Genomic DNA, 21,553 nt, shown 5'->3' on the forward strand with positions numbered 1-21,553 from the left:
CTGACCCTAGCCCCCCGACACATAAACTACTGCAGCATAAATGATGGAGGCTGAGACAGGAGGGGTCAGGAGACACTGTGGCCCCATCCAATGATACCCCCGGACAGGGCCAAACAGGAAGGATATAACCCCACCCACTTTGCCAAAGCCCCCACACCACTAGAGGGATATCTTCAACCATCAACTTACCATCCTGAGACAAGGCCGAGTATAGCCCACAAAGATCTCCGCCACGGCACAACCCAAGGGGGAGCGCCAACCCAGACAGGAAGATCACATCAGTGACTCAACCCACTCAAGTGACGCACCCCTCCTAGGGACGGCATGAAAGAGCACCAGTAAGCCAGTGACTCAGCCCCTGTAATAGGGTTAGAGGCAGAGAATCCCAGTGGAAAGAGGGGAACCGGCCAGGCAGAGACAGCAAGGGCGGTTCGTTGCTCCAGAGCCTTTCCGTTCACCTTCACACTCCTGGGCCAGACTACACTCAATCATATGACCCACTGAAGAGATGAGTCTTCAGTAAAGACTTAAAGGTTGAGACCGAGTCTGCGTCTCTCACATGGGTAGGCAGACCATTCCATAAAAATGGAGCTCTATAGGAGAAAGCCCTGCCTCCAGCTGTTTGCTTAGAAATTCTAGGGACAATTAGGAGGCCTGCGTCTTGTGACCGTAGCGTACGTATTGTAGGTTAGCAGTAAAACCTTGAAATCAGCCCTTGCCTTGACAGGAAGCCAGTGTAGGGAGGCTAGCACTGGAGTGATATGATCAAACTTTTTGGTTCTAGTCAGGATTCTAGCAGCCGTATTTAGCACTAACTGAAGTTTATTTAGTGCTTTATCCAGGTAGCCGGAAAGTAGAGCATTGCAGTAGTCTAACCTAGAAGTAACAAAAGCATGGATTAATTTTTCGGCATAATTTTTGGAAAAAAAGTTTCTGATTTTTGCAATGTTACGTAGATGGAAAAAATCTGGCATTGAAACAGTCTTGATATGTTTGTCAAAAGAGAGATCAGGGTCCAGAGTAACACCGAGGTCCTTCACAGTTTTATTTGAGACGACTGTACAACCATTAAGATTAATTGTCAGATTCAACAGAAGATCTCTTTGTTTCTTGGGACCTAGAACAAGCATCTCTGTTTTGTCCGAGTTTAAAAGTAGAAGGTTTGCAGCCATCCACTTCCTTATGTCTGAAACACAGGCTTCTAGCGAGGGCAATTTTGGGGCTTCACCATGTTTCATTGAAATGTACAGCTGTGTCATCCGTATAGCAGTGAAAGTTAACATTATGTTTTCGAATGACATCCCCAAGAGGTAAAATATATAGTGAAAACAATAGTGGTCCTAAAACAGAACCTTGGTACTAAAACGGAACCAGAGGACAAACCGACATCTTTCCGACAGATAAGATCTAAACCAGGCCAGAACTTGTCCGTGTAGACCAATTTGGATTTTCAATCTCGCCAAAAGAATGTGGTGATAGATGGTATCACAAGCAACACTAAGGTCTAGGAGCACGAGGACAGATGCAGAGCCTCGGTCTGATGCCATTAAAAGGTAACTTACCACCTTCACAAGTGCAGTCTCAGTGCTATGATGGGGTTTAAAACCAGACTGAAGCATTTCGCATACATTGTTTATCTTCAGGAAGTTGCTGCGCAACAGCTTTTTCAAAAAAAATTGAGAGGAATGGAAGATTCGATTTAGGCCGATAGTTTTTTTATATTTTCTGGGTCAAGGTTTGGCTTTTTCAAGAGAGGCTTTATTACTGCCATTTTTAGTGAGTTTGGTACACATCCGGTGGATAGAGAGCCGTTTATTATGTTCAACATAGGAGGTTCAAGCACAGGAAGCAGCTCTTTCAGTAGTTTAGTTGGAATATGGTCCAGTATGCAACTTGAAGGTTTAGAGGCCATGATTATTTTCATCATTGTGTCAAGAGATATAGTACTAAAACACTTGAGTGTCTCTCATGTTCCTAGGTCCTGGCAGAGTTGTGCAGACTCAGGACAACTGAGCTTTGAAGGAATACGCAGATTTAAAGAGGAGTCCGTAATTTGCTTTCTAATAATCATGATCTTTTCCTCAAAGAAGTTCATGAATTCATTACTGCTGAAGTGAAAGCCATCCTCACTTGGGGAATGCTGCTTTTTAGTTAGCTTTGCGACAGTATCAAAAATAAATTTAGGATTGTTCTTATTTTCCTCAATTACGTTGGGAAAATAGGATGATCGAGCAGCAGTAAGGGCTCTTCGATACTGCACGGTACTGTCTTTCCAAGCTAGTCGGAAGACTTCCAGTTTTCCAGTTCCAATTTTCTGGAAGCTTGCTTCAGAGCTCGGGTATTTTCTGTATACCAGGGAGCTAGTTTCTAATGAGAAATGTTTTTAGTTTTTAGGGGTGCAACTGCATCTAGGGTATTGCGCAAGGTTCAATTGAGTTCCTCAGTTAGGTGGTTAACAGATTTTTGTCCTCTGACGTCCTTGGGTAGGTAGAGGGAGTCTGGAAGGGCATCAAGGAATCTTTGTGTTGTCTATGAATTTATAGCACAACGTTTTATGCTCCTTGGTTGGGGTCTGAGCAGATTATTTGTTGCAATTGTAAACATAATAAAATGGTGGTCCGATAGTCCAGGATTATGAGAAAAAAACATTAAGATCCACAACATTTATACCATGGGACAAAACTAGGCCCAGAGTATGACTGTGACAGTGAGTAGGTCCAGAGACATGTTGGACAAAATCCACTGAGTCGATGATGGCTCCCAAAGCCTTTCGGAGTGGGTCTGTGGACTTTTCCATGTGAATATTAAAGTCACCAAAAATTAGAATATTATCTGCTATGACTACAGGGTCCGATAGGAATTCAGGGTACTCAATGAGGAACGCTGTATATGGCCCAGGAGGCCTGTAAACAGTAGCTATAAAAAGTGATTGAGTAGGCTGCATGGATTTAATGACTAGAAGCTCAAAAGACGAAAAACATTTTTTTTTAATTGTAAATTGAAATTTGCTATCGTAAATGTTAGCAACACCTCCGCCTTTGCGGGATTCACGGGGCATATGGTCACTAGTGTAAGCAGGAGGTGAGGCCTCATTTAACACAGTAAATTCATCAGACTTAAGCCATGTTTCAGTCAGGCCAATCACATCAAGATTATGATCAGTGATTAGTTCATTGACTATAACTGCCTTTGAAGTAAGGGATCTAACATTAAGTAGCCCTATTTTGAGATGTGGGGTATCACGATCTCTTTCAATAATGGCAGGAATGGAGGAGGTCTTTATCCTAGTGAGATTGCTAAGGCGAACACCGCCATGTTCGGTTTTGCCCAACCCAGGTCGAGGCACAGACACGTGCTAGTGGCAGACTCCACTATGCTGCCCGGCTAACAGCCTGCTTCCTGGCCTGCACCCTATTTCATTGTGGAGTTAGAGCCCTGTCTATGTTGGTAGATAAGATGAGAGCACCCCTCCAGCTAGGATGGAGTCAGTCACTCCTCAGCAGGCCAGGCCTGGTCCTGTTTGTGGGTGAGTCCCAGAAAGAGGGACAATTATCTACAAATTCTATATTTTGGGAGGGGCAGAAAACAGTTTTCAACCAGCGATTGAGTGAGACTCTGCTGGGAGGGGGCCAGAGACAGTTACTCTATGCCGACACATATTTCTAGCTGATTTACACGCTGAAGCTATGTTGCGCTTGGTGACCTCTGACTGTTTCATCCCAACATCGTTGGTGCCGACGTGGATAACAATATCTCTATACTCTCTACACTCGTCAGTTTTAGCTTTAGCCAGCACCATCTTCATATTAGCCTTAACGTCGGTTGCCCTGCCCCCTGGCAAACAGTGTATGATCACTGGATGATTCGTTTTAAGTCTAAGTAATGGAGTCGCCAATGACTAGGGTTTTCAATTTGTCAGAGCTAATGGTGGGAAGCTTCGGCATCTCAGACCCCGTAACGGGAGGAGTAGAGACAAGAGAAGGCTCGGCCTCAGACTCTGACTCGCTGCTTAGTGGGGAAAACCGGTTGAAAGTTTCTGTTGGCTGAATGAGCGACACCGGATAAGCATTCCTACAGCATTTCCCTCGAGAAACCATGAGAAAGTTGTCCGGCTGCGGGGACCATGCGAGGGGATTTATACTAACGTTACTATCTGCACTTACTTTTGACACAGACACTGTTTCATCCTTTCCAACACTGAAATTACCCTTGCCTAACGATTGCGTCTGAAGCTGGGCTTGCAGCACAGCTATCCTCGCCATAAGGCGATCATTCTCCTGTATATTATGAGTACAGCGACTGCAATTAGAAGGCAGCATGTTAATGTTACTACTTAGCTTCGGCTGTTGGAGGTCCTGACGAACCACGTCCAGATAAAGTGTCCGGAGTGAAAAAGTTGAATGAGAAAAGGTTGAGTGAGGGGAAAAAACAAAAATATAAACGGTAATTAAAAAGTTAAAACCGTAAAGTTGTCAGGTAGCAAAGTAAGGTTGGCAACAAAATGCACTAAACACACAGCAACACGTAAACAAGTCTGCAAGTTGTTCAATGTGGGAAGAGTTTAACTCAGCTAAGTAGCCTGATATCACACCAGAGAACACACACACAGGAGGGAAACCTTATAGCTGTGATGAATGTGGGAAGATTTTTACTAGGTCTAGCAATCTGACTCTACACCAGAGAATACACACAGGAGAGAAATCTTTCAGCTGTACTCAATGTGGGAAGAGTTTTACTCAGCTAAGCAACCTGATATCACACACGGGAGAGAAACCCTATAGCTCTGATCAATGTGGGAAGAGTTTTGTTCAATCTAGCCATCTGAAGATACACCAGAGAACACACACAGGAGAGAAATCTTTCAGCTGTACTCAATGTGGAAGAGTTTTCTTCAATCTGGTGATCTGACAGTACACTAGAGAACACACACAGGAGAGAAACCTTATAGCTGTAATCAATGTGTGAAGAGTTTTGCTACATCTGGGCAGCTGACTATACACCAGAGAAGACACACAGAATAGAAATCTTACAGCTCTAATTGATGCGGGAAGAGTTTTATTCAGTCAAACAGCCCGGTACAACACCAGAGAACACACAGGAGAATTATCTCATAGCTGTGACCAGAGATGATCTGATAAAAGATCTCTGGTCAAATATCAGAAAGTACATACATGAAGGAGTTGTTTCATGATATCAATGAATTAATGTCACAATGTAGAATGTTTTAATGTTGTAGTAGGAGTATTTGAATAATGTCACAATGTAGAAGCCTAAATGTTTGCCCCTTTATCAATTGATTTCAACATGAAATGGATATTAGCCCCAGGGGAAAAATCCAGGCTCTGAATTGAAAGTTGAGTTGTGTTACACTTAACACATTGGTGACCTACTGGAATCAAAATGTAACACTTCAAAATGTAGCGAGCTGTTTACCATGTTGTTGTCCTCTAACCAGTGATGTTTACATTATTCCCAGATTCCGTGTGGTTTTTGAGCTGTTAGTTTTAACAGAACGTGCAACCTCATCTCCCTCCTTTCGCACAATTGATTTCAACATGATATTGATGAGTGATGACAAATAAGTGTTGTGTTCCTTTGTTTAGAGACCCCTACATTTAAATGCATCTCTCCAAAATGTAGCTGACAGTCTTCTGCAGGTTGTCCTCTAACCAGTGAGGTAAAAGATATCTCCCATTTCCATGTTTTTTTAGTTGTGTTAGTTTCAAGAACACGAACAACCTAATCGATATCAGTGATGTATTGCTACTTGTCAAAACAACAGTGTTTCTGGTGCTTGTGCAGTTTATAAGGAGCTTGTTTAAAAAAATATGATTATTGTAGCAGATGTTTGTGTAGATAGTACATTTTATGTTTAGGTTTTCAATTCATCCCAAACTATTTCTGCATATTGGTTGTTGATTTAGACACGTTAACACTGTGTTTTGACATTGCGCTATCCCACCTAGCAAAATGTAATTGAAAAGACTATGCCTGATGTCCAATATGTGTTCGGTTGAAAATATGTATTTTCAGGTAGTTTTTTCAGTGACTTGAAAATAACTTAATTTCAACTTACTTGCAGGTAGCCTAGTGGTTAGAGCGTTGGGCCGTCATTGTAAGCCAGAAGTTGTTCTTAACTGACTTATTTACAATGACGGCCTACCAGGGAACAGTGGGTTAACTGACTTATTGACAATGATGATCTACCAAGGAACAATGGGTTAACTGCCTTGTTTAGGTGCAGAGCAACAGATTTTTACCTTGTCAGCTCGGGATTCAACACAGCAACCTTTCGGTTCCTGTCAAATTAAGGTTAAAATAAATAAATAAATACACATGGACGCAGTATCGTAAATTGCTCTATAATCCATTTTATTAACAATCATCACGCCAGTATTTCTTGACAACATTCAAATGCTAATTGTCTTTATTCCACTACTGAAGAAGCATGTCTCAAATCACCTCATATTTCAAACATTCAGCCTGACAAAAGATACATGTTTTATTATTCCATGTTAAGTTAATTATTGCCAACACATATTAACAAAGGGGTGTATATTTGTTTTTGATATTTCATATTTACAATTCATGTACCATTTAGTTTTTTTTTATGCAACCAACTGACATTTTGGGTACAATTATATTGACATTGTTGCCCTGCTTTTAGAATTTCAAGGTTCATTCTCAATGTGCCAACCCAAATGTACCCGAGCATGACATTGGGGACTGAGCCCCGATCCAACAACATACCTATCTAGTGAACCCTGATAAGAGAGAGAAGCTCTGCAGTGAGGTGGAAAGTTACTACGGATTTTGCAGGAGTTTCCTCTTGAAATCAGACATGTTAGTGGTAAGGACAACTTGGTTGTTGATTGTCTCAAGGGTGGGCAGTCAAAAAGATTTGTGTTTAGCCAGTGCATTACCATGGATCACATTTTATTTTGACTGCATTTTTTCCTATTGGAGATTACTTTTGTTTGGGCTCGTTCCAATGAAACGAGAGTTCTGGAAGCTAGTGGGGGAAAAAAAAATATTCTTGTTTTTAATTGTTGACAGCCAGTGGAAACCATGTTTATAGTTGATTATAATGTCAAATAGAAGCCATTGTATAGAAGCCATTATAATGTCCTGTGAAGCCATTGTGTTGCATCCATGTCTGAAATGTGCTGTATGAATAAAGCTTGTTTTGATATTAACATGCAAAACAAATTAACCCAATGACTGACCAATCAACAGAATCTTGCTAAACCAATTTACAAATATGTGCTAAAGCAACGCTTATCTTAGTACAAAAAACAGTATCTTCCACTATGTCAATATAGTGCCTGGTATGTCCGTTTAGTATCACTTTTCAACCAACCCAGTGCATTTGTTGAAAATTGGGAAAAAAGTTTAAATCAACAATCTGTCAAAGGATTCAACTATTGAAAACTGAAAAAAACAAATGAATCAACCAGCTCAATCCCACTTTTCCAGCCTGCTGAAGGCGTGGTGGAGTGGTAAACACCACCCCCGGCTCTACCGGGGCGTTGAGGTGGTCTCCCACAGCTCTGCTTATGGCATGTTCTGTGGCTTTGCTGTTCCATTTCTTGACTGCCCCTGCAACACAGAAACACATTTAGTGATATTATATAAAATACTCAAAGTAATGGATATGGAGCATCTATGGCCTCAGTTACACCTGGAACCTAAATGTGACTTCTGTCATCTGATCACTCCAAGCTGCATTACGTTCAGATTTACCAGGATGGGCCTTTGATGAAGTCAGGCCACTGAATATGCATAAGCAATGTAAAGAGTAGTGGGGAAAAGTACATTTTACACAAATGACCTTCACAACAGCAAAGAACAAATGTGTGCCTGAGAGGAAATGTACTTTCATACAGCCAAAATGGGTGGGAAATTACACCAATATCCGTGGACAATTTGTACTCATGTAAATAAACATAGATGGAACATATTCCCTTTTGCTGACGTGATGAACCGCTAAGGGGACATAAATATTTACCATCTAAATCATGTGTGACCTCTCACCTCTCTGGCTGTAGAAGTGTTCTTCCGAGCCAGTCCCTCAACAGCTCTCTGACTGAGCTCCGCCCTCACTGGGTCTTCAGAGGAGAGGAAGGCTGAGGGATGGAAGGATCAGTCAGTCAATAAAGTGTAGAGCTGCTGTCTATGCTGTCTGACAAAATCACTATTTTAGTAGTTAAATGAAGTAAATAAGGATTTTTGACTGCTGAAAACCAACTATCAATCACTTATTACTTCCGGCACCGAAAGAGATGGCCGCCTCACTTCACGTTCCTCGGAAACTATGGAGTTTTTGTTTTGTTACATGTTATTTCTTACATTGGTACCCCAGGTCATCTTAGGTTTCATTACATACAGTCGAGAAGAACTACTGAATATAAGAGCAGTGTCAACTCACCATCAGTACGACCAAGAATATGACTTTCGCGAAGCGGATCCTGTGTTCTGCCTTTCACCCAGGACAACGGAATAGATCCCAGCCGGCGACCCCAAAAAACGACTTCGTAAAAGAGGGAAACGAAGCGGTCTTCTGGTCAGACTCCGGAGACGGGCACATCGCGCACCACTCCCTAGCATACTTTTCGCCAATGTCCAGTCTCTTGACAACAAGGTTGATGAAATCCAAGCAAGGGTAGCATTCCAGAGGGACATCAGAGACTGTAACGTTCTTTGCTTCACGGAATCATGGCTCACTGGAGAGACGGTATCGGAGTCGGTGCAGCCAGCTGGTTTCTCAGCGCATCGCGCCGACAGAAACAAACATCTTTCTGGTAAGAAGAGGGGCGGGGGCGTATGCTTTATGGTTAACGGGACGTGGTGTGGTCACAACAACATACAGGAACAAGTCCTTCTGTTCACCTGATTTAGAATTCCTCACAATCAAATGTTGACCGCATTATCTACCAAGGGATTTCTCTTTGATTGTAATCACAGCCGTATATATTTCCCCCCAAGCAGACACATTGATGGCTCTGAACGAACTTTATTTGACTCTTTGCAAACTGGAATCCACATATCCTGAGGCTGCATTCATTGTAGCTGGGGATTTTGACAAGGCTAATCTGAAAACAAGACTCCCTAAATTGTATCAGCATATCGATTGCGCAACCAGGGCTGGCAAAACCTTGGATCATTGCTATTCTAACTTCCGCGGCGCATATAAGGCCCTGCCCCGCCCTCCTTTCGGAAAAGCTGACCACAACTCCATTTGGTTGCTCCCTGCCTACAGACAGAAGCTAAAACAAGAAGCTCCCGCGCTGAGGTCTGTTCAACGCTGGTCCGACCAATCTGATTCCACACTCCAAGACTGCTTCCATCACGTGGACTGGGAAATGTTTCGTATTGCATCAAACAACAACATTGACGAATACGCTGATTCGGTGAGCGAGTTCATTAGAACGTGCGTTGAAGATGTCGTTCCCATAGCAACGATTAAAACATTCCCAAACCAGAAACCGTGGATTGATGGCAGCATTCGCGTGAAACTGAAAGCGCGAACCACTACTTTTAATCAGGGCAAGGTGACCGGAAACATGACCGAATACAAACAGTGTAGCTATTCCCTCCGCAAGGCAATCAAACAAGCTAAGCGTCAATATAGAGACAAAGTAGAGTCGCAATTCAACGGCTCAGACACAAGAGGTATGTGGCAGGGTCTACAGTCAATCACGGATTACAAAAAGAAAACCAGCCCAATCACGGACCAGGATGTCTTGCTCCCAGGCAGACTAAATAACTTTTTTGCCCGCTTTGAGGACAACACAGTGCCACTGACACGGCCCGCAACCAAAACATGCGGACTCTCCTTCACTGCAGCCGAGGTGAGTAAAACATTTAAACGTGTTAACCCTCGCAAGGCTGCAGGCCCAGACGGCATCCCCAGCCGCGCCCTCAGAGCATGCGCAGACCAGCTGGCTGGTGTGTTTACGGACATATTCAATCAATCCCTATCCCAGTCTGCTGTTCCCACATGCTTCAAGAGGGCCACCATTGTTCCTGTTCCCAAGAAAGCTAAGGTAACTGAGCTAAATGACTACCGCCCCGTAGCACTCACTTCCGTCATCATGAAGTGCTTTGAGAGACTAGTCAAGGACCATATCACCTCCACCCTACCTGACACCCTAGACCCACTCCAATTTGCTTACCACCCAAATAGGTCCACGACGATGCAATCTCAACCACACTGCACACTGCCCTAACCCATCTGGACAAGAGGAATACCTATGTGAGAATGCTGTTCATCGACTACAGCTCAGCATTTAACACCATAGTACCCTCCAAACTCTTCATCAAGCTCGAGACCCTGGGTCTCGACCCCGCCCTGTGCAACTGGGTACTGGACTTCCTGATGGGCCGCCCCCAGGTGGTGAGGGTAGGTAACAACATCTCCACCCCGCTGATCCTCAACACTGGGGCCCCACGAGGGTGCGTTCTGAGCCCTCTCCTGTACTCCCTGTTCACCCACGACTGCGTGGCCACGCACGCCTCCAACTCAATCATCAAGTTTGTGGAAAACACAACAGTGGTAGGCTTGATTACCAACAACGACGAGACGGCCTACAGGGAGGAGGTGAGGGCCCTCGGAGTGGTGTCAGGAAAATAACCTCACACTCAACGTCAACAAAACTAAGGAGATGATTGTGGACTTCAGGAAACAGCAGAGGGAACACCCCCCTATCAACATCAATGGAACAGTAGTGGAGAGGGTAGTAAGTTTTAAGTTCCTCGGCGTACACATCACAGACAAACTGAATTGGTCCACCCACACAGACAGCATTGTGAAGAAGGCGCAGCAGCGCCTCTTCAACCTCAGGAGGCTGAAGAAATTCAGCTTGTCACCAATAGCACTCACAAACTTCTACAGATGCACAATCGAGAGCATCCTGTCGGGCTGTATCACCGCCTGGTACGGCACCTGCTCCGCCCACAACCGTAAGGCTCTCCAGAGGGTAGTGAGGTCTGCACAACGCATCACAGGGGGCAAACTACCTGCCCTCCAGGACACCTACACCATCCGATGTCACAGGAAGGCCATAAAGATCATCAAGGACAACAACCACCCGAGCCACTGCCTGTTCACCCCGCTATCATCCAGAAGGCGAGGTCAGTACAGGTGCATCAAAGCTGGGACCGAGAGACTGAAAAACAGCTTCTATCTCAAGGCCATCAGACTGTTAAACAGCCACCACTAACATTGAGTGGCTGCTGCCAACACACTGACTCAACTCCAGCCACTTTAATAATGGGAATTTATGGGAATTTATGTAAAATATATCACTAGCCACTTTAAACAATGCTAATTAATATAATGTTTACATATCCTACATTATTCATCTCATATGTATATACTGTACTCTATATCATCTACTGCATCTTTATGTAATACATGTATCACTAGCCACTTTAAACTATGCCACTTTGTTTACATACTCATCTCATATGTATATACTGTACTGTATACATCTACTGCATCTTGCGTATGCCGCTCTGTACCATCACTCATTCATATCTTTATGTACATATTCTTTATCCCTTTACACTTGTGTGTATAAGGTAGTAGTTTTGGAATTGTTAGATTACTCGTTGGTTATTACTGCATTGTCGGAACTAGAAGCACAAGCATGTCGCTACACTCGCATTAACATCTGCTAACCATGTGTATGTGACAAATAAAATTAGATTTGATTTACTTAGATCATGTATTTTCAGGTAGAAACACATCTTTCTTGACATCCCTAGCCCATAAGTTGACATTTAAAATGGTTGAGGTAGAGGTTAGGTTTTAGGGTAGAGATGTCCTAGGGATCACAGATATCATTGATCATTGTGCATTTGTAACCGATGTGAAGTGGCTAGCTAGTTAGCGGGGTGCGTGCTAACAGCGATGGGTAACGATGGTTCGTAGGTGTCAGTTGTTGATGTGTGCAGAGGGTCCCTGATTCGAGCCCAGGTAGGGAAGAGGAAAGGGAGGAAGCTATACTGTTACACATTCTTCGGTCTCTTTTACGTATGATGTGTAAAAGAAACACAGACAAGACAAGTAGACACGCAGGTCATTATGGTCATTGCAGTTTAATAATAGAATCTAATTATGCCAATCTGTATGTGGGGTTTTTAGAGAAGAATGTGATCGACAGCCCTAACAATCTATTTTAGCCCATCAGGCTCTGAAAAAGGCTTCATTGATGACGTGTTCCTTCTATTCCAGGGGACAGCAGAGGAACTTCATTGATTCCACTCCTTCATCAATACAAGCAGTGAACATCTGAAATTCACCCTCACCTTTGATGAGCATGAAGTCCTCTGCAGCCACTTAGTGTGGTGTGGACACCAGGTGAGGCCACACACAGATTCCTGTTGAACACTGTCCCTTTAACTACCTCATTTTCTCAATAACAGTCTCTCCCCTTCTCCATAAATCCTCTAGGTTATATCAGCTGTGTCGGTGAACCCCTCCTGCATCTGAACTGGCTACAATAGAGGGCACAGCATGATCAGAGGTGAGAGGTCACTTGGTCAGGTCAACAGGATGTATTATTAAAGAGATGCTTTACGTTGAAATACAGATAGAGATGCAGTAGTCCCAGAGTTAATGATCCAAGGTCAGTTTATATTATACATGAAGTATTATTAAAGAGATGCTTTACATTGAAATACAGATAGAGATGCAGTAGTCTCAGAGTAAATGATCCAAGGTCAGTTTATATTATACAGGAAGTATTATTAAGAGATGCTTTACATTGAAATACAGATAGAGATGCAGTAGTCCCAGAGTAAATGATCCAAGGTCAGTTTATATTATACAGGAAGTATTATTAAAGAGATGCTTTACAGTGAAATACAGATATAGATGCAGTAGTCCCAGAGTTAATGATCCATGGTCAGTTTTGCATTTCACTTCCTGATTGATGACTAACAATGTTAGAATAAAAAAAATTTAAACACAAGGCTTAAACATGCTCTCTCTCATCTGCAGATATGTTTTGATGTGAGAGGATGCCAACCCCCAGTCCCATCATCACCACCTCACCTGCTTTTAAGATAACCTTTGGGCTGATGAGAGACACTATTATGTAATTGTGATGAACTGAGAGAATATTTAGGTAGCACTGTGATTCATTAATCATGTGCTGCCTTCCCTGCTCCTACGTTCTTACCCCTTTCCCTTTCTGTCTTTTACACCTCTCCTTCCACCTCCTCTGTTTATATAATTCACAACAGATGTGCATTGAAGTACAGTTTGAACTTGTATTTATAACATTTGGATAATGAGCTTTTCAATAAAGCCTTTCACGTTTCACATACGATGAAAATTACAGGCCTCGATCATCTTTTTAAGTAGGAGAACTTGCACAATTGGTGGCTGACTAAATACTTTTTTGCCCCACTGTACATGATCAGTGAATATATTAAATGTAAAGGCTACAATGTAGAGACCTCATGCATAATAATAACTACATGTCCAGTGGGGCAAAAAAGTATTTAGTCAGCCACCAATTGTGTAAGTTCTCCCACTTATGATGAGAGAGAACTGTCATTTTCATCATAGCTGCTTACCTATTGCAGATTCAGTCTTCCCAGCCTGGTACAGGTCTACAATTTTGTTTCTGGTGTCCTTTGACAGCTCTTTGGTCTTGGCCATAGTGGAGTTTGGAGTGTGACTGTTTGAGGTTGTGGACAGGTGTATTTTATACTGATAACAAGTTCAAACAGATGCCATTAATACAGGTAACGAGTGGAGGACAGAGGAGCTTCTTAAAGAAGAAGTTACAGGTCTGTGAGAGCCAAAAATCTTGCTTGTTTGTAGGTGACCAAATACTTATTTTCCACCATAATTTGCAAATTAATTAATTAAAAATCGTACAATGTGATTTTCTGGAGTTGAAGTGTACCTATGATGAAAATGACAGGCCTCATCTTTTTAAGTGGGAGAACTTGCACAATTGGTGGCTGACTAAATACTTTTTTGCCCCACTGTATATACGACTTGCATCCTTGGTACAAAATGATATTATATTCTCCGCCAATCCATAAACTTCATTAATGTCATCCAGGCTGTTTTGAAGTTGATACAACTGGCTATGATAGCTGAGGTTCATAGCTAGGTTCTGAACTAATATGTATACCAAACGTTCGGGTCCATTACACAGATCGGCTAGATAGCTAGCTACACATCCATAGGCATACAGTTATTATAATCATCCACTGCACAATAAGCAAGAACATAGCTGGCTACGTTATTTCATCAATCTGCATGGCAAATATCAGCAAGGCAAGCTCACAAAATTGTACATTCAATTTGCAGTAAATTCTTCAGCTAGCTAGATTCTATACATCCCCTGTTTCACAAAACGAGAGCCAGGTTTGATGGTCATTTCAAGAGTCCCTAAAACAACCAGAATGACAATTTCATACTCATGTCACAACACCCATAAAGCTAGCCAGCTAGCTGGCTAATGTTAGCTAGTCAGCTAGCTTGCTAAATCTCGATTTTCGTAATTGAACTTTACGTTTAAAAAATGCATAATCGTTTGTGTCTACATTAACTAACATTCCTGTCAACTGTACATGTTTCTGCTTGATTCGTTATGACGTTATAATCCCTTACATTTGCTTCCATCCTAGTATTTCTCTCCGCCATTTTTGATCCAGTTCAGGTCTGTGTAGGGGTACCCCTCTCACCGAGTATTTCTGTCCGCCATATTTGCTGAAGAAAGTCTAACAGTCACAAGCGCATTAGCAGCCTCCCCTGGTCCTAGTGCCGGCCCGGTATTGAAGTTTAAGATGCGATGGAACGGTTGACGAAAATAAGAAATCACAGAAAAAATATATTGACTGATATTGATTTTTTTAGGGGGGGGGGGTAATTAATATTTTAGGACTAGCTACGTCCCTGATTCCTACCCTTTAACTTTTTGTCTGAAAATTAAATTAAATTTTACTCAACTGCGTTACCCACTCCAGTCAGCAGATGGCGGTGTGAGACTTCAAGGCAATGCTGCTAGTGTGACTTCTAATCTACCTCGGTAGCTTGCTAGCCGAAATAGCCGAACCAATAAAGCTCTTTAGACGCTTTAGTGTATATTAGCCACTGTATTTTAAAACCACTTCTGTCGTCTAGTTAGTTATCCGATTTAATTTCATATTTACGGTATTGTTTTTATTATTCAGCTAGTGGGCTAATTAAGTTAGCATTAGCCTAGCTAGCTAACATCTCCAACCATGAGGTCACTAAGCTACTCTCCTCTTGTCAAAGAGGAGGAGGAAGAGTAGGATGTTACAGTAAAACAAGAAGTAGAGGGTGAGGCTGTTACAGTGAAAGAAGAAGAGAAAGACGTTTCAGTGAAAGAAGAGGAAGACGCGTTCATAGTGAAAGAGGTGGAGGATGTTACAGTAAAAGAAGAGGAGAAAGAGGATGATGCAGCTTTTGGAGTGAAAGAGGAGGGGGAGATGACTGTCACATCGAAAAAGGAGGAGGATGAAGAGGAGGAAACTGGATTTCTGGGCCCGGTTTCCCAAACTCATCTTAAGGCATCCAATGGTTCTAACGATGAACTGGCCCTGGTTAATATGTTTGTGTTATTGTCGCAAATCAACTGATTTATAGTTAAACACTTCAACTAGAAAAATGCTCTTTGGGTACCTTTGCCATCAGCCTGACAATAAGTACACTAAGTTTTTAACCAATTTGTGTTTTCAGACCCTCCCTTGGGCGTATTATCACGGGGCAGAAATCTCAAAGATGAATTGGTAAACTCTGATTTACTACCCCACACAGTGCTCAATGCAATGGCACTTGTAAATGTAGATCCTTCAAACACCCCCAAATAGGGAAACAGATCCCAATCAAAGGTGTTATCACGTGCACCACTAAGGCAGTTATTTATCTTACAACTTGTCCTTGTGGTAAAATGTATATGACGTATCCAGTTGCGACCCACTTTTTGGATGCGAAACCCTTGATTTCGTCCCTACATTATATCGGCATCTAATACATCACCCTCCCTAGGAGAGGGGGTGACCTCGACAATTTATTGTTAAAACGAGAGGCTGCCTGGGTCTTTAATTTAAAGAGCCTTGCTCCCGTCAGTCTCAACGTAGCCATTATTGTAATATTGCTGTTCATTGTTAATGGTTGGAGGTCTATGGAGCCAAATTGTATCTATGACCGTATGTTCTCCATTTATGTTTTTATATGTTCTATTTATATTTGTAAATTAACCAATGATAGCAGGCCACACCCGGACATGATTACAGACACCTGTGTGTGTCCTTTGACACAATATAAACCAGTTACCTGCAGTGTTTGTCATTATACCCTGACAATGACTGCTTGTCTGTGAAAACGTTGGTATTTGGTTATTAAATTATTGCATTTGAGCTCCTAGAGTGTGAGGTTCTCCTTTTCAGGCCACCGGGGTCTGACAACTTGGATGGAAAATGACTGAGGATATTAGCAATGATATTGCCACTCCTATTTGCCATATCTTCAATATCACCCTCGTAGAAAGTGAGAAACCCCTACCTTGTCAAAACACAACTGATTGACTCAAACAGATTAAGGAAAGAAATTCCACAAATTAACTTTTAATTATACATTTTTCTGTGACAAACTGAATTAGTTATTGATTTTTACCGCTTTTAAAATGGCATTTTATAGATGTATGTATTTCTACTAAATCAAAACTGGAATTTTATTCAAAAAAGGTTGTTAAAGTATGCTAGACATTTAAAGAATAAATCATACCTAGTCTGATGTTTCTGTAACAATCAATGAATTAGTTATTGATTTTTACCATTTTAAAATGTCCATTGTCTGTTGAATGTATGAATATAAATCCAACTTTACCTCAGTCTTAACTTTCATTGTCTAGGTCTCATTTTTAGGCATCTTTCTCATTGCTACAGCCAGGACAGTGTCTGTGATTAGGAAACTATGAGAACCACACAAAGTATAGGGGGTGATCACGCTCTACCACTAAGGGTCCGTTTAGTTGGCACAATGTAAGACAGTCTTGTGTTCCAATTGTATGTTTAAGTAGCATGAATTGTTCCTGTTCACACCGAGGTGAAGAGCGGAATAATTGAAGGAATGAATCGGAGCCTAACGCTCATCACCTGTGGAAGGCGGGACTTCCAACCAGGCGCGGATTTCATTGGCCTATTCAGGTGTGATTTTAGATCATTCAACCGAAGTCGTGACTCCCAATAGTACTGTATGTTGTACCAAAGATGACTGACGCTTAAGAGAACTACACTGCCATAAATACAAGGCAAGTCAACTGATGTTTTTTTTTAAATTACAAATCCATAGAAGGCACCAACTTTGAGAATGGTTTAAAACAAAGGTTTCAAACAATTCATAAATGTTATTGAATGTAGGTATGTTTCACCTTGAACTTTTTATGGCTGCAGGGGCAGTATTGAGTAGCTTGGATGAAAGGTGCCCATATCAAACGGCCTGCTCCTCAGTCATAGTTGCTAATATTTGCATATTATTATTAGTATTGGATAGAAAACACTGAAGTTTCTAAAACTGTTTGAATGATGTTTGTGAGTATAACAGAGCTCATATTGGCCGGCAAAATCCTGAGTTGAAATCAAAACAGGAAGTCAGAAATCTGAGCTTGTATGTATTCACCAGAGTCCCCAATGAAATCCCCTTGAGATATGAATGATGTTGCACTGCCTAGGGGTTCCACTAGATGTCAACCATCAATATAAATGATGAGGCTTCTATGTTGTTGTGTGAGTGAATGAGAGCAGAACATATCAGAGGTCCATCAAGCAGCCATTTTGTGATCGTGCTTTTTCCTCATGGTATTCACTTGCGTTCCATTGCTCACGTAGACAAGAAGGAATACTCCGGTTGGAACTTTATTGAAGCTATATGTTAAAAACATCCTAATGATTGATTCTGTACTTAGTTTGAAATGTTTCTTCGACCGGTAATATCACTTTTTGAAGTTTTTGTCCGATATAAGGCTGACCAGAATGAGCGTTTGGAAGGTATTTGGACATAAATAATGGACATTTTCGAACAAAACAAACATTTATTTTGGACCTGGGATTCCTGGAGTGCTTTCTGATATAGATCATCAAAGGTAAGGGAATATTTAGCATGTAATTTCTTGTTTATGTTGACGCCATCTTTGCGTCTGGTGTTTTTATTTTTGAGCGCTGTCTCAGATTATCGCATGCGTTTCTGTTTCCGTAAAGTTTTTTTAAAATCTGACACAGGCGTTGCATTAAGGAGAGGTATATCTATTATTCCATATAACTTGTATTATCATCTACATTTATGAGGAGTATTTCTGTTGAATGATGTGGCTATGCAAAATCACTTGATGTTTTTGGAACTAGTGAATCTAACGCGCCAATGTAAACTCAGATTTTTTAAATATAAATATTAACTTTATCAAACAAAACATGCATGTATTGTCTAACATGAAGTCCTACGAGTGTCATCTGATGAAGATAATTCAAGGTTAGTGATTCATTTTCTTTATTTCTGGTTTTTGTGAATGCTATATTTTGCTGGAAAATGGCTGTGATTATTGTGGTTTGGTGGAGACCTAACAAAATCGTTTGTAGTGCTTTCGCTGAAAAGCCTATTTGAAATCGGACACTTTGGTGGGATTAACAACAAGATTACCTTTTAAAATGATAAGACACATGTATCTTTTAGGAATTGTAATTATGAGATTTCTGTGGTTTGAATTTGGCGCCTTCTGTTTTCACCGGTAGTTGTCATATCGATCCCGGTATCGGGATTGCAGCCATAACAGGTTAATGTAATAGCATTGAAAAAAGGCGAATAGCTGTGTTTGAATACCCATACTGAATTCTACACACTTTATGAGTATATACTATTAGTTCATTTTATTTATTAGTTCATGTTAGTATACTGTAACCGAACCGTATCCTTTCAAATGAGCGCTCTTCTCCTGTCTCTCTACCGGAAGTTTATGCTGTTGCTATGCAACCTCTTGCTAGCTAGTTAGCATAACACATTACTAGTTAGACATTTTCCCACTTCAGGTTGTATTTTCTTAAATTCAATCTTGAATACCAGAGTGCTTCATAAATTCAGACCATTGTCCATTTGTAAATTCATCCCGTTTCTCTCTTAGAGCCACTGGCCATTCCGTTCGAGGAGTTGGGTTGATCTGACCGTTCTGACCTCAGCTTGCTGGCTACTTCCAAACACAAATGAGACTCTGACCATTTTACTCGCTCTGGCAGAGCTGGTTAGGCAGTTTTCATGTTATCCAGAGAGACTAACTGTGCTGCTGGAAAAACATTTAAATTATGCTTTTTTAGCCTATGTTTACTGACACCTGGACATATTGAACGGGTGTTGAGCGCTAGTAAATTCATTATTCTGCTCTCTGGTACTCAGACGAGAGAGCTCTGAAATCGGAGTAGAGAGCCAGAGAGAATTTATGAAAGTACCCGAATGTCCATTGAAAAAGCACGATTTAGCTAAGCTAAGAATGACTGAAATAATCAAGTCAATAAACGTTGGGTAGTTAAGTTTGTTAGAATATAGTTAAAATACTGGCAAGTTTAATGTATAAGTAGTCAACTAACGTTAGGTAGCTAGTTGACATACCGGTACATACTGCTGTAATAACATGCTAACAAAATAACGTGTAACGTAACTTATTTGAAAAGTCATTACTTTATTACATTGCTCAACATTTTCTTAACATTTGTCATAATTTGTTAAAACAATGAATTTGTATCGGCTCTCGTTGGACTTTCCGCCATTTTCTTCAAATCTGAAAATGATGTGAAGCCACGCCCATTTCCTGAAGAATTGCATTATGGGCCCTAACGTACTGCGTGTTTACGTAATATTGTGGCGAATTTAGTACAACATCCAGCTACTTTTGGAATACTAACAATATCATACTGTGACCAATAAGCATACTATATGCTCAATTAACATCACAAATAGTAGGGTTAGTATGAGTATTCTAACACAGCTAATGACTTATCAACAGCTCTAACAATTTGACCCCCACAGGAAATCTACACTGGCAGTTACAGGTAGACCCATTTACTATATACCCATTGATTCTTGAAGAATATTACTTATACATGACTCAAATGTTTCAACCGTATTACCCCGACCAGAAACCAAAACATAAGTTTGTATCTCCAACCCTCAAAACATGTTAATAAAAAAATAAAATGTATAGCCTTAATCTTGTTTAGAACTATCATTTTGACCTTATGGATTGCCAGTCCTTGAATTTACAGTGTAGTCAATTCAGGGGATAGCCCTGAGCTGGACCCAGTGACTGTCAAGCCAACACCTATTACTGTTACTCCAAAATGTCTGAACTTCTTAACGAGGTCACTAGGTTTTGGGTTACGGTTTATAAAATTGCTTTCTCTATGAATTTGAGAGTGGTTACATTTCTCCAGCCCCCATCCCTCAGCTCTTAATGAAAAAAAAACTTCAGGGCTGACATTTTGTTGCTGTTTAAATACTACGGTGCCCCTTTAAAAAAGCAACACAATCAACCAACCAAGCTGCAGTTCAAACAATAACAAAGCTGTAATTCCACCACTGTTTTGGTAATACGATTATGGATGGGGCTGGAGGTATGTAACTACTCTCAAATTCAGAGACAGACCAATGGATCTATGATATCAACATTATAGTTTTAACCATGTTGAGGCTATACAGTGTTGGTTTACATTGTTTCTAAACATTAGAGTAAAAAAAAGCTTATTCTGGGTTCTGATGGGGTACAACAGTTGAACTGAGCTCATGAGGCATGTGTTATATTCTTCAAGAATCAATGGCTATAAATTAACAATTAAAAAAGTCTAAATACGAATGTAGCTATGACATATTTCCCCTTAAACACCACACATCAGCTCAACAACTGCAGAGTTTGTGCTTCTGTATTTAAGACAGTACTTACTAGTGTTAATCAGGGCCCATTCATCGTTAGAACAATTAGATGCCTTAACATGCCTTTGGGAAACCGGGCCCAGATATCCAGTTTCCTCCTCTTCTTCCAATGTGACAGTCATCTCACCCTCCTCCTCTTTCTCCTCTTTACTGTAACATCCTCTTCCTCTTTCACTCTGAACGCGTCTTCCTCTTCTTTCACTGAAACGTCTTCCTCTTCTTCTTTCATTGTAACAGCCTCACCCTATACTTGTTTTTGTATTGGAACGCTCTTCCTCTTTCACGACAACGTTCAGCCACAGGCCCTCTTTCTCCGTCCAGCAGACCTCTTCTTTAGCAGGAGGAGAGTAGCTTAGTGAACTAATGGTCAGGAATGCTAGCTAGCTAGGCTAATGCTAACTTAACCAGCCCGCTAGCTGACTAATAACAACAACACCGTAAATATGAATATTAAATATTCAGTTTTAAATATTAAAACTGATAACTAACTAGACGACAGAAGAGGGTTTAAAACAAAGTGGCTAATATACACTAAAGCGTCTAAAGAGATTTATTGGTTCGGCTATTTTGTCTAGCAAGCTACCGAGGTGG

This window comes from Oncorhynchus kisutch, linkage group LG20, assembly GCF_002021735.2.
Source record: "Oncorhynchus kisutch isolate 150728-3 linkage group LG20, Okis_V2, whole genome shotgun sequence".
NCBI classification, from domain to species: domain Eukaryota; kingdom Metazoa; phylum Chordata; class Actinopteri; order Salmoniformes; family Salmonidae; genus Oncorhynchus; species Oncorhynchus kisutch.